Source organism: Takifugu rubripes, chromosome 12 (assembly GCF_901000725.2).
Source record: "Takifugu rubripes chromosome 12, fTakRub1.2, whole genome shotgun sequence".
Classification (NCBI taxonomy): Eukaryota; Metazoa; Chordata; class Actinopteri; order Tetraodontiformes; family Tetraodontidae; genus Takifugu; species Takifugu rubripes.
The window spans coordinates 9,977,955-9,991,830 of record NC_042296.1 but is presented as its reverse complement, the minus strand read 5'-3'; the positions used below and the strand labels follow the sequence as shown (position 1 = coordinate 9,991,830).

Below are 13,876 nucleotides of genomic sequence, written 5' to 3'. Positions count from 1 at the left end.
GGAAGGTGGATGTATGGACGTTTAGGACACACAGATATGGTTTAGTATCTTTATATTTAAAGGTTGGATCAGCAAATTTTTTAGGCCAAAAATCCAGAAATGCTCCCTTACAGGAGATCTTTCCTCACAAACTGTCAGCAGCTGGTCTCAATGAACTCAAGCCAGCGACTGTCTGTTAAAGCTCAGAGACACAGCAGCAAAATAGTCCCGTCTAACAGGAAGAACCCTGGAACTGGACCAAGGGGTCCTGCTGGTGACCGCCTGCCTAAAAGAGGAGAAGATAGAGAGATAGCTTGGCTGGAAGAGAGGAGCAAACATTTCCACATTAAGCATTTTCTCTTGGAAAACTTCAATTTCCATATGTGAAGGTAAAACCCATAAAAGAGATTGTTTACCATCTATACCGTTCATTCACTTGATAAAACACTGTTGCCTTTGTTTTTCAGTTGTATACATATGCAAATAGAGTCCGCTGTCTTCTCTCCAGCCTCTGAACGCTCACAAAAAACCTACTTTCACTCCTGTTTTTCTGGCTCGCTGCAATTTCTCCAGGCCATCTCTCCTCGTTTTACCTCTTCATTTCCCTCTTTGGTGGCTGTAAGTGATAATTATTTCCAAACAAGGGTTCCCGTGGGTGAACTCCTATCATCCAAAGATGCTTTCATTAAAAAAGAAATTCCCACATCTGCATCAGCGGCCTCTCGCCGCAGTCAGTAGAGGAGAGAACAACAGCAGTTTTACCTGAGCTGGGACTGTTTGTGTCCTAAATGAGATGACAGAAATAAAATAAAATTAAGGAGGACAAAAGAAAGAGGAGAGGAGCAGTTAATCAGCGAGAGGAATGGTTAATCACGTGCATGAGCTTGGCATATGGCATACATTTCTCTAATGGGAGCCATCAATACTTTGAGGCATTGTTGATGTCCTTCATCTGGCTTTAATCGTTCCGAGTGTCCTTGTCTGCTGGCTACAATTACACTCAGGCAGGCAAATTCACCAGTGCACGTGCTCACGGGCACGGCAGCAGAAACACAGTAATCTGCAGGTAGAATTATGACAAAGCCAGGATGACAAGATAAAATGTAAATATCAGCCCCTCCTGCAGCTACACACACACACACACACACACACAAATACACACACACTGACAACCAGGAGAACAGCGAGCTATTTACATAATGGAGTTGGACAACGCACAGCGTACAGGTAATGCATTCCCCTCTTATGTCAGCATAGCTTCACGTACAGCACGAGTCTGTGACACGAGGAAGAAGCTCAGTGTGTCTGAACTGATTTAGCTGATGATGTCAGTGGGACACTTTAGCACAGCAAGGCTAGATTGGAGTCAAAGCTTTTATTCAAAGGTCTGAAGTGTTCCTACGACAGGAGTACTTGGGATTTTCAACATGAAGTCAGAAAAACAGACATTAATTGAACACATTAACACAGGTTTATTCATTATCATGGTGTAAAAGTTGACACTCATGCTCGGTAGCCATCAGCATGGTTAGTCAATCTCTGAGTGACGGAGATAATGTGATTAACATAATCAGGGACACTCATTTTACAGAGGTTTTTTTTAATCTTGTTTCTATTTGTGGATATTCTGATAAGATCTGGACTTCTTTTATTCATCAGCGTTCGTCTGATCGGGGTTTTTTTTCCCCATTTCTTCAGCTGTGAGTCTGAGGAGAAAGTGTGCCCACCCCGGGGAAGGGCTTGGTTCCATTCAGGGTGTGCTTTGCCTGCAGGGTGTTGAACTTTTGCATCTGACATTCTATAACCTTGGAGTGTTTTATGGCTGGGGCCTTAAAAACCAGTTTGGATATCAGTCTTTCATGACTTCAGAGGAAAGCAATACAGATAATTCCTCCCTTCTTGGGTCTAACTTTTCTTCCAGGGCGTAAGTTTATTGTATAGTGAATCTGCCTAATCCTCTCATTTAGTACATATACATTAGTACAGTTAGTACACTAATAAAAGAGAGGATTAAGCAGATTCACTTTACAATAGACGCCCGGAAGCTTCAATAAAATAGCAGAAAATGCAGCAGTTTATTCAAAACTACTTTAAATTATAATGTAACTGCACACAAACCTACTTCCATAAAAGAGAAAGAAGACATTTCCATACAAAGAGAGTCAAAATGAACAGGTTTTCTTTAGATTGTGAAGCAGCTGGTGGAGGGACAAAGTTTACCAACAGTAAACTGGATTTTCAAAGAGTCTTATAGGTGTTCAGACTGAAAAGACCAGAACCCTCTCAAACTTTCTCAGTTTCCAAAAACTACAATGAGAAGTTTGGCGTGTTTGCAGTTGTTTTTTAAAGATGATATTTACATACAGCATTATTTTAACATTCGGCATTCGGTGCTTCAAGTCACAAACGTCAATCTAAGTTCAAGACGAAATCCAAATCACAAGTTTAAAAACTAGTGAGTTCATTTAAAAAAAAACAAAAGTCCTGTTGAACACTTTAAAGAATTCAAGGTGAGTCTGAAAAGGCTGTTAAGGCAAGTGTGTTTTTCACATTAAAGAGTTTAATCAGCTGGTAGAAGAAGCAGAACATCACAAGGACAACAGATAGTGAACATTTTCAAGTGTCTGTGTCAGTCTTCCTCTCTCACACACACACACACACAGGCAAACACACAGCTCTGGGGCCTTGTTTATTCAGCAGAGGAAAGGCTGACTGCATCAGGTTCTCAACCCTAACCCAACGAGCAGCGACCCCCAACTGCTTAAGCTTGTAAAACATGAATTAAGTCTCCCAGCGTCCCAGCAGAGTCAGAAGGACTAGCTCTGCGGCTCTTAGTGTGAGTTCCCAGTTTTCTGCTCCAGATGTGCATCTTCTCTTGAAATGGTCTTACTCCAAGGACATCTCATACATTTTCATAGATCCATTCAGCCTTGATGTCATTGAAAGGTAAAGTTAGATCAACACTTTTAACAGGAAGACACATCGGCGGGACCAGTTCGCTCTGAGGGGGGGGACCCTCCTGCTGATGGCCGCCTGGGTAAAGGGGAGGAAAAGGGAAAAAGAGATGGAGCTGAAGGAGGAGAGGAACAGATGTATAGATCGTATATGCAGATCATACACTCACCAGGGTGCACCAAATGATTCTAGGTGCACCCTGCTAGTAAAACCCCCACTTTAATTAATTCTTTGTGACATAATTTAAATAAGGTGTAGAAAACATTCTTCAGAGAATATCAAGAGAGGAGAGCGAGGAGATGGAGAGAATCAACATGATGAAAAACCAAAGGAAAGAGAGGTGCAGGGGGGAATAAAGGTGTCAAGAGAGATGGGCAGATGTGAGAGAAGAGGAGGGGAGGAGAATGACAGAGTAAACAGCAGAAGAAGAGGAGCTGGTGATGCAATAAAAGGTGAGGAGGAGGAGAGGAGGGAGACAGGTAAATAGAAGACAAGACAGGCTGTGTGCCAAGAGAGGGGAAGTGAGAGGTGTTTAAGAACGTGCATGAAGTGTGGACATGAGGAGAGAGGTTGTTGTGGGAACCATATTTCCGTGTGTGTGTGTGTGCGTGTGTGTGTGTGTGGGAACAGAGAAAAGAGGCTGACACAGAAGGGTATTGCTGCATAAGCAGTCTGTCCAGCTGTCTGGCTTCTAAAAACCAATGGAGACGAGTGATGTCAGGACTCTTCACTTCAACATCTCTCTCTGCGCTCACACTTCCTGCCGCTTCCCTCTGTTCCATCCCTTTCTCCAGTTTTATTGCCTGTCACATTCTCTTTTTCCCCTGCTTCTATTCTGCTATTTATTAGGATATCGGTGTGCGTGTGTGTGTTTCACACCTGCATTTGCATTTCTGCCTCACGCAGTCTCAAACTACCTCCTCGTGTTACAGATCAGATGAGAAATGAGAGAATGATACATGCATGTACCTTACAGGGAGGCTTTTAGCAGGAGCTGATAGAGTGGAGGGACACACAGAGCAGGAGGCAAGGGTTGCACCCTGCAGAGAGACTAGATTGGTTCTTGTGCGGAAGATGCGATGAGTTTGTGAGCGTTTGATACTTTCAGCTGTCAATTATGGGGAAATCGAAATGATAAGCTAAGGGAAAAAGGCTGATGTCACATGAGAGAAAACATAAAGAACTTGAAAACCAAAATCATTAAAATCACATCTTGTGACCTGCAGGCTAGCTAGCTAACATTTCCTGTAACACCACACGTGCTACTAGAGGTCAAAGGTGGACTTCACTGAGTAGGAGGACAAAACAAAGCTGCTCTTATCTAAGACAACCTCTCGTAGGAGATCACTGAGGACCACAGGTGTTTCTGAGTCAGCGTTGGCCAAATCTTCCTCATGTCAGGGTCTTCATCATCATGGAGTTTCTGCACTGCTTCATGGAGCTGATTTAACAATCACACTTACACACCTTGAGTCTTATTTCTATACAAATATACATTAAGCCAAAGATGAAGAGGAGCCATAATCTTCACACTCAGTAAATAAATGGCCCCTGGAAAGTAAACTGAGACTTATTAAGCCCTGTGAAATCCCGTCAGTGTGTTTGAGCTTGTGAAAAAGGCTTCCTATGGAATATATAAACTATATTTAGGAAACAGTTTGATGGGGAATAAAAATGCACCACATCTGCCACAGCTCTATGGAAGACAGAGGCCACACGTGCAGAGATGGTGAACCACATGGAGAGAATGTAGAACCTCCCTCCCTCCCTCCCTCTCTCTCTCTCTCTCCCCCTCCCTCATCTCCCCCTCCCTCTGTTTCTCCTCTCTCTCCTTCTCTCCTCTCTCTCCCGTTCTCTCTCCTCCCTCCATCTCTCCCCCCCTCTCTCCTCTCTTTCACCCTCCATCTCTCCCTCTCTCTTCTATCCTCTCTCCTCTCTCTCTGCCTTATCACTCCCTCCCTCCATCTCTCCCTTTGTCTTCTCTCCCTCCCTCTCTCCCTCCCTCCATCTTTCACCCTCCCTCTCTCCTCTCTCATTCCCTCTCTCCCCCTCTATCTCCTCTCTCTCTCCCTCCCTCCCTCCCTCCATCTCTCCTCTCTCGCTCCCTCATCTTTATCCCTCCATCTTTCTCCTCTCCCCCTCTCTCTCCTCACTCCCTCCTCTCTCCCTCCTCATCTTTATCCCTCCATCTTTCTCCTCTCTCTCCTCTCTCATTCCCTCTCTCCCCCTCTCTCTCCTCACTCCCTCCTCTCTCCCTCCCTCATCTTTATCCCTCCATCTTTCTCCTCTCTCTCCTCTCTCATTCCCTCTCTCCCCCTCTCTCTCCTCACTCCCTCCTCTCTCCCTCCCTCATCTTTATCCCTCCATCTTTCTCCTCTCTCTCCTCTCTCTCCTCTCTCTGTTAGAGGGCTGTGTCCAACAGTGTGGGTCCAATAAAGTGAGTCAGATATCCTCTACAGTTTAATCAATCCTCTCCTGAAAATAACAGAAGTGATAGAACTAAAATGACAGATTTAGGATGGCATTGTGGAATGTGTGAAACCGGGCAGAGGGATAGATGTCAATGCCAGCATCCAGTGGAGAAGATAAATAATGAGATTGTAATTAAATATGTTAAATGTTGTTTCTTCCACAGCTGAGAGTTGTGAAGATTAATTCAATTATGCAGATTTTTGCTGATAGGTTTTGTTTTCATTTCAGATTTGTGTTTCAGTTGGACTAATTACATCAGATCAGATATGGGACAAAGAAGGATGCATACACCCAGTATCATATCACCCCCGCCCCACACACACACACACGCACACACACACACACATTGAGAATTATCTTCTTTCCCTTCATGTGACATGTAAATGTGTCTAAATGCATACAGCTATTTAATAATGACATATTTATGTGTGCTTGGGTTAATGTATGTGTAGATTGATGTAGGGTGTGTGTGTGTGTGTGTGTGTGTGTGTGTGTGTGTGTGTGTGTGTGTGTGTGTGTCAGTAGGAGCTGACAGTTCCAATAAACAGCATCATGAAGGCAGCCCTGAGGAGGGCTCGAGCTGTGGTCTTCCTCCCATGCTCTAGTTCATTTGCTCCTCTGCTGTCCTCCCTCACTCACTGTGACCCCCTGTCCCCCATCCCCCGTCCTCCCAGAGGGGAGATGTGGAGGGACTTGAACAGGGTGTCTGCAGAGGCCTACAAGTGTCAGAGAGGATGCTGCTACAGATCCTGGGCCAACAGAAAATGCTGTAAAAGTGCACGGCTTGTTTTTATTTGACACTCGCTCAACATTAACGGTGCTGTTGTCATGATGCGTCAGTGTCCCGTCCAGCCATCCACAGCGACACTGTTATTGGGTAGCTGACATTTAAAGCGTCTGTTCAGACATGACCGGTAACGAAAAGAGATTAAAGTGATTCAAATAAAACGTCTCCTGGCCACAACTTTGACCGTTTAAAGCTCTGCTGTCAGTAGAAATGATCAAACGCAGATATTTGCTGTGCTTTATAATAAACACTGGCATAAACCCACCGCACCAGGTCCCTCTCCATCTTAATTGGGACTTGAATGGATCGATGAAGCTTCAGCAGGTTTTCAACCCTTGACACGTCCTCACGTGTGAACCTGAGCTTCATCTGGTGGTTCAGCCCTTTATCACAATACACCCTCTGATCAGACATGGGTGTTTGTCCAAGTATAAAAGTCTTGTCATTGCTAGGCAACACTATAGTCTTAGAGTTTATTGTCATTAATAGCTCTGTTGTAACATTTTCAGTCAATTTGCAGTGGGATAAAACTCTCCCCTGGTTTTCCAGAGGGTTTCCATTGCTCAGTGGCTCTTTATCAATGTGCAAAGTTCATAATAAGGTCACCCAATGTGTCCCTCACCGCTCCTGCTCATCCTGTTGATCAGGAATTGTTTTTTAAAGAATCCCAGGGCCTGACCCCCAACAAGAAACAATGGCAGGAAAATCTCCCCTTTAACAGGAAGAAACCTTGAGCAGGACCAGACTGGCTAAAGGAGGAGAAAAAGCAAAAGATAGAGTACAAAAAGACACGTCATATATGTAAATACATCAATTACACTGAGAAGTCAAAGCTAGAGGTGTGGGGATCAGTGGGGTCAGAGTTTTGACAATGACGAACTGTTCAGTGGCAAAATCAGGATGTGACAGGCAGGTCATCAACGTCATCAGGTAATTTAACGGAACACCTTTAATATTGCAGGTGAGCTGGTCGCCAACATGGTCATTTGACCCAGGATGAATGCGACAACCATTTGAGAGTGCAGAAAGGCATGGGTTGATCTGGGACAACGCAGGATTTCCGTGCAGTGTGAAAGGGCATTAGGGGCCCAGACAGGATCCCTTCTCTTAATCCACAGCCAGTGACTGCTTGGCCACAGCTTTAATGGCTTTCCTCTAGACCACTGATCCCAAAGTCCTTAAGGAGCCTTGTGGTAGGACTGGCAACAAAACCTCTGGAGACTACGTCGACCAGCCACACCTCAACCTTCCAGCCTTCGGCTCAGGGTAACAAAGCTTTTTCCATTCAAAGACCTCCTCCATGGCATCCTCCCAAGGGTCATTCAGCTCGGTAAGGAAAGTACGCTGACGGGACTTAGACCAGAAGTTCAGGTCCAGTCATGGATTGGTTGGCGGGATACGAGTCATTAGTACAAGTCAGCTTGTGCTTCCCGGTGCCTTGTTCCATGTAGCCTGGGATCAGGGAGGTTGGTGTTAGGTTATCGCCCTCGGACAAATGAGATGATCTGTTCAAACATGTCTTCGGTGTGGAACGACATGGTTTGGTGGCTACTCTTGGTCCTTGTGACTCGGACTAGTCGCTATAGACCCTGGTTATGTCTCCAGGCACGAGTCCTGAATAAGTCACGATGATTTTCATTTTTCTATTATGCTTTCCTTGTGTTTTCTCTCCCAAATATTGTCCATATTTGCTGCTCAAATGTGTTTGCTACCGCTTCTCTCCTCTGGTTCTGGTTCCTATCTGAAAGTATTTTTTTAACCATATGCAAGTTCTAATACAGCTTTTAATTGCTGAAAATGAAGCTGATTTAAATTGGGCTGATGTTAATTGCATGAGGACTTTTAGCATTCTGCTGTAAACGGTTCTAATTTTACATTTGAGGGTATTCGTAAGCTCTTAAATGATATTTCATGATAGACCTTTGACTAATGTTTTATCCCTTTATATCCATTATGGGAGTCTGGAAAGCACACTGGGCTAATTGAGCTTTAAGACCTTCAGTTACTCTGTCATGGTGCCACATAAAATCCATCTTCCAGCATTTATCTTTATCAACCTCGTGGTGACAACGTTGGCGCCCCTGAAATGAAGCCCCCCGGCTTCACCTGCAGGCTCCCTGCATCTTCTTGTTAAAACTGAGCAAATGTTCAGCTGATGTTCGCTGTCCTGCCTGTCAGAGTTGGAACCTGCTCCTGACTCTGAGCGGCTGCCATATGGCATAGCGACGTTCATTAGCACATGACTGGTAAAGCGGATGTGTGTATGTGATAAACCAGTTTCCTGTGCAATGATGTCCTGTCCCCAGACAAGGATGGATGTCTGTGCAGAGGGTGGGGAAGAGCTGCCATTCTTCATCACTGGGACAAGGTGGGACAGTTTACTGCTGACTACCACTTTGGTAGCCACAGTGCGTCCAGTGGTGAACTGGGGAGTGTTTTCTGTCTATAATGTTCTGTTGGGTAATATGTTGTCTTGTGCTACTACTTCAAAGATGCTGTTGGCCTTGAGGTGATGGCAGGGACACAGAGGCAGCCCCATTTATTTATCACCCACATTTCATGGACCATGAACCTTCCGTTCAAGTTTGGTCCAGAGTTTTAATGGTGGTAAATATTCTAGACTTACGGCGCTCCCAGACGTTATGGGTGTTATTATTGATGCACCCTGAGAGGTTCTGCTTAATTAACTTTAGCTTTAAGACTTTAATAAGTAACCCATCACTACTGCATTACTTTTTATTACAAATGATTGCAATTATTAATTTTTCCGCATCTAAATATCTTTTGGCAGAGCAATTAGTGCTTTGCTAATGGATGAGCTGCATGAATAACATTAAAATGATGTTTTATGATATTTTTTAACTTAGGCTGATGCTTTTTCAGCATCTTTTTCATGTCCTTGTGTCTCTGTTGCATCTGTGTCCTTCCATTCTTCACACCCCAACTGTCCTCACAGACAGCTGATGTTGTTGGTGTGTCAGCACTATAGTGACTTTTTAGGTGCAGGCAGCAGCTCCTATAGGAATCTCTCTCTGTCAGTGTGTGTGTGTGTGTGTGTGTGTGTGTGTGTAAGAGAGAGAGAGAGAGAATGTGAAAGTGCACATTGATTGTGCAGTTAGAGCATTTTCACTGAATGTGTTCCGTGTAAATTACCTGCTGCTTCATCAGGCAGCAAGACTGCTCAGCTTGCATTTTCTGCATAAATTATGATGGAGCTATATGTGGTTGAATGTGTATGATACATCACTTACATCACAGCTCTATTGTTTTGCGCACTGAGGATTTTTATAGTGCTGTCACTGCAGCAGGACTACCTTCAATGTATGTGCATCATGGCTGAATGCTCCAGGGTCTTCTGCAAGAAGCATCTGCAATTTCCATCATCTTCTTTCTTTATAAACTTGACTGAAATTGCTCTGGACTCAGCAAGACAAATACGTCTTATTCGATCACAAAATAGTGCGCTTGTGTTTCATTTTATTATTGTAAGACGCACAGTGCGTCCAACCATATCTCACAGGGATTTAATTTTGAGATAGCGTGACAGTAAACAAAAGGGTGAAACTTGCTTCTTGCTCACTTTTTTAACCTTATTTAATGACGAGGGCGATATTTGTTTGAAAGGTTTCATGATGCAGAATTTGCTGTGTCAGGATATAGCAGATCCTTCTGTGTACCTGCCTCCATCTCAACCTTTGAACACCTTAAAAACACATTTAAAGCCTCTGACCTTTAACTCAGAGTCAGTACCAAGCGTGTTGCACTGCAGTATGGATCAATAGCACCAGGTGTGATGTGTGTGTGTGTGTGTGTGTGTGTCCTGTATCCTGAGGATTTTACCCAGAGGTAACAGCAAGGGGCCCAGAATAGGGCCCAACGGTGTAAAAACAAGAGCCCCAATCATTTTGTAATATTTTGTAGGTGTGCTGTTATATTGACCAAATGTGTCTCCAAACAATTCATGTCACATCTCGCTGTCACCAAAGATTTGCTGTTCTAAAGAAAACATCTCGAGTCAATGACAAAGTGAATCTGGCCATTCAGCCGTGTAACGCTGTTCACCATGCACCACTGTGTATCACATGGACTCTTCCATGCAGCTGATCACATTATTTCCACCATTCCCGTAGTGGAAAGCAGGGAGATGTGAGTATCCCCAGTTCTGCCATCCTCCTGTCACTGAGCCACCATCGCTGCATTTCTCATTCTGCCTCTCGGCCCCTTTGTTCTCTCCCACCACCCCTCATCCTTCAGAGCCGTGGAGAAGTGAAGAATTGACTGAATATCTGTCTCTCTGTGGGAAATGAACCTACTAATGTGGCGAGCTGAGCTTGTTCCATATTCATCCGCAAGCTCGCACCACTATTGCGGCTGCTGAGCGCATAGAGGCACATCTGCTCTCCTTCCAAAAGTCAAACGGAGCGCAAAATGAGTTGTGAATGTAAATCCATTTCCTGTCTCTTTCAGGTCTTCATCAGTCCATCTCTGCGTCTTTCTCCCCGTTTCCCTTTCTCTCTGTATCTGCTTCCTTTATGACGCAGCTTCAGCTCCCTTTTTACCTGCACACGCAGCACTATTCTATTGTGCCACGATTGTTCTGGTCTCTTCTCTTATAATCAGACAATCTGTCATTCTCCTGCTCTTCGTTATAACGCTCTATCCTTTCATCCTCAGCAGGAGAGAGCAGGCTTTTATGGAATAGTATCAGAGACAAAGATACCCAAACCCCTCAGCAGCTGGCAAAGAGGACAGAGTCCATAAAAAAGAAAATGAGGAAGGTTTGAAGGTATAACTGATCCTCCTGCCAATCACTCCTGGTACAGAACAAGCTCAGCAGACCCTCAGCACAACGGGGCAGTAGGCCAGATAACAGCCTGCTTACCTGAAGAACATTTACCAGCAGGTGAGTGTTAGAGACAAGAGTGAGAATGGAATCCTTTCCCAATAAAATCTAGTGTTTTAACCAGGCCTGTTCAGCCCCCTGGAGACACACGTGGGGATGATGTTTCATTTAAGTGAGGGGAGCTGGATTCATTGGTAATTCAGAATGAGAAGTGAATATTCATGTTACATCAACAATGTCAGTTGTAGAAGTTTGTCTTTCTCCTTTGTGAGCAGGAGGATGTGTCACGGCTGCGTGTTCCATCTCATACGTTGACGCTCTGTCACCTCCTTTGCTGTCAGAGGGCTTTAAAACAAAATCCATTTTAGATCAGCAAATAGTGAGATTTGTTAATGTAAATCTACAATGACAGAAGTCATCTTTAGGAGGACATTTAGAGGGTGGTTGTTCCTTTCCATGCATGACTCTATTTCAGTAAAAATAAATAAAAACAAAACAAAAACCCAACCCAAAACACAGCAGATTAAAATTGCATTACAAATGTTCCAGGCAGGATAAGATCAGAGTGGAGCCAGGCAGCAGGGCCACAGCCCTTCAGCTACACCTGCCTGGAATCATTCCGGAGACCTGTCACGATGATTACAGGAAGCAGCCTTGTAATGCACTTACTTAAAGAAGCCTTGAGTCCAGGAGCTGGGAGGCCGCTGCTTTGTGATTTATGACTCCTCTGTCATGTGATTCAGGGGGGCTTTTATGTCCGACATGCTGCCGTTATTACGTTTGAATTTTAGCCACTCGTCTCCAGCCAGTCGGCGCTGCAGACAGGAGTCGGCAAACAAAATTCACTTTCCAAACTTTTTATGTGGGTTCGAGTTTAAAAGTTACAGTTGTGCTGAGCTCAAGTTAGCGCAAAACACAATTACATTCCAGGAGTCTGTCCTCCATCTTTGTTTCTTAATGTCTGCAATATTAAGCTGCTCGGCTCGTTCTGCAGGCTTTGACACCATCTGAGCACCTTTCGCTGCTGCTAGTTTAACTTAGGGCTGCAAAAATAGCAAGTCCACAATGTCCATGCAGAGTCCGTCCACTGTCCTGCTGTTCTACTGCCTCCTACTATCTTCTACTGTCTCCTGGTGTCTCCTACTGTCTTCTGTGGTCCCATACTGTCTCCTAATGTCTCCTGCTGTCCCATACTGTCTCTTACTGCCTCCTACTGCCTCCTGCTGTCTCATACTGTCTTGTACTGTCTCATACTGTCTCTTACATAAACAGCTTAGTGTAATCACATAACAGATGATGCATCAACATGACTTTGGCTGTAGCTACTGAAACAAACCCAGTTCCTTCCTATGCTTTTTCAACATTAACAGCAAAATTAAAAAATAAAAACATTATGTCCAGTCCCAACAGCTTGAAAAACAGCAGCTTAGCACTTGAAAAGCACAGCCATGCCTTAAATTCTGGAATATATGCATGGATCATCAGTGGGTGCTAAACAGCCTACTTAATTATTTAAGGTGTCATATGCAGACAGTCAACTGAAATCACAGAGTGAGAGTAACGTATCATTAATTCAGGAAAAGGAGAAACTCAAAGTGTTAAATGACTCAGTTTCAATGATTTATGTAATTATTTTAATGCTCTGCTCATCTCGTTTAGAAATGTCCACTTTTTTCTGTTTCCTTTTTGCAGGAAGTTGAGCTTCATGTTGATGTTACATCGTTGTACCTCTTTAATATCTAATGTTTTAATGTCAGTAAGGTTAATATGTTTGCATTAAACATCAAGATGTAATGTAGCTTCGCCCTTGAATGGCTCACGCCTGATAACAGAGCTGTAGCCATCATGATCAATGAAAGAGTGAAACCTCAACCACCTCCAATAACATCCAAATGCCCTTCATCAGCAAGCTCTGAAACAAATCAATTATTTTGTTAATTAATCTCTCTCACACTCTCTCTTTCACTCACACACACACACACACACACATTTTACACCTGACACATTTTCTTCTGTGATTTCTGTATGGAGGTTCTTTGACTCAATCCTAATTTAATCTTCCAGATCGGCTCAGCATCGATCTTCATGCAGCCTCTGTGTCAGGAAATGATTTTGAGGTGAGGACTGATATGGAGATGGACATTGATTCAGGACAGTTGTGTCCCTACGGGTGAAGAAAGTTGACAGCATAAATGTGCAACAGCGTTACAGCTGATGTGATGCTGGGACAGCTGGACGGGTGAGCAGGGAGAAGCAGCCCAGCATTTTTCTCAGCATAAACACAAAAACATGATTTGTTTGTTTTTTTCAAAGCTGAGAACCTTGATTTCAAATGCAGATTATTACAGAAATTCACCGTGGGCCATTTTCAGGAACGGCTCTGATACTGTCAATGTTTCGCCAATAAAGAGTCCGACTGTTATCACGTTCACCTGCTGATCGTCGGTGATTCAAATAGAAGCAAATTTCCCACTTTAAGTGATTACACCGCTGCTCAGCATGGCTGCAATCAGAAGCTCAGGCCAGCACAATCTTCACAAACACAACAAATACCAGCATGCAGACGCTTGTTGTGTTGGCAGCTGTCAGACGGAGCCTGTGTCTGATTCAGTCTTATTAGTGGTTGTTTTTAGGTGTCAGATCTGGATCAGACCAGGTGTCGAAGAGTTTTGTGTGAGTGTGAATACTGAAAAGATGAACGCTTTAATAATGTAGTGAAATGTGCTGTTTGTAGGTTAAGAGCAATGCCACTGTGTTTATCCGTGGTAGCCCTCAGGCAGTGCTGCAAGCACTTTTATAGTGGAACTCTTTCATTTGTATGAATGAGGCAGAATCTCTGC

At 43.9% G+C, this 13,876-nt stretch overlaps 1 long non-coding RNA gene across 1 annotated transcript; it reads left to right on the top strand.

Moving 5' to 3' along the window:
* The first annotated feature begins 1,173 nt into the window (after nt 1-1,173).
* On the top strand, nt 1,174-13,465 carry LOC115251790 (uncharacterized). The gene is made up of 2 exons (XR_003890325.1): nt 1,174-1,206; nt 13,101-13,465. It is a non-coding gene; the product is annotated as an uncharacterized lncRNA (long non-coding RNA).
* Nucleotides 13,466-13,876: the final 411 nt, after the last annotated feature.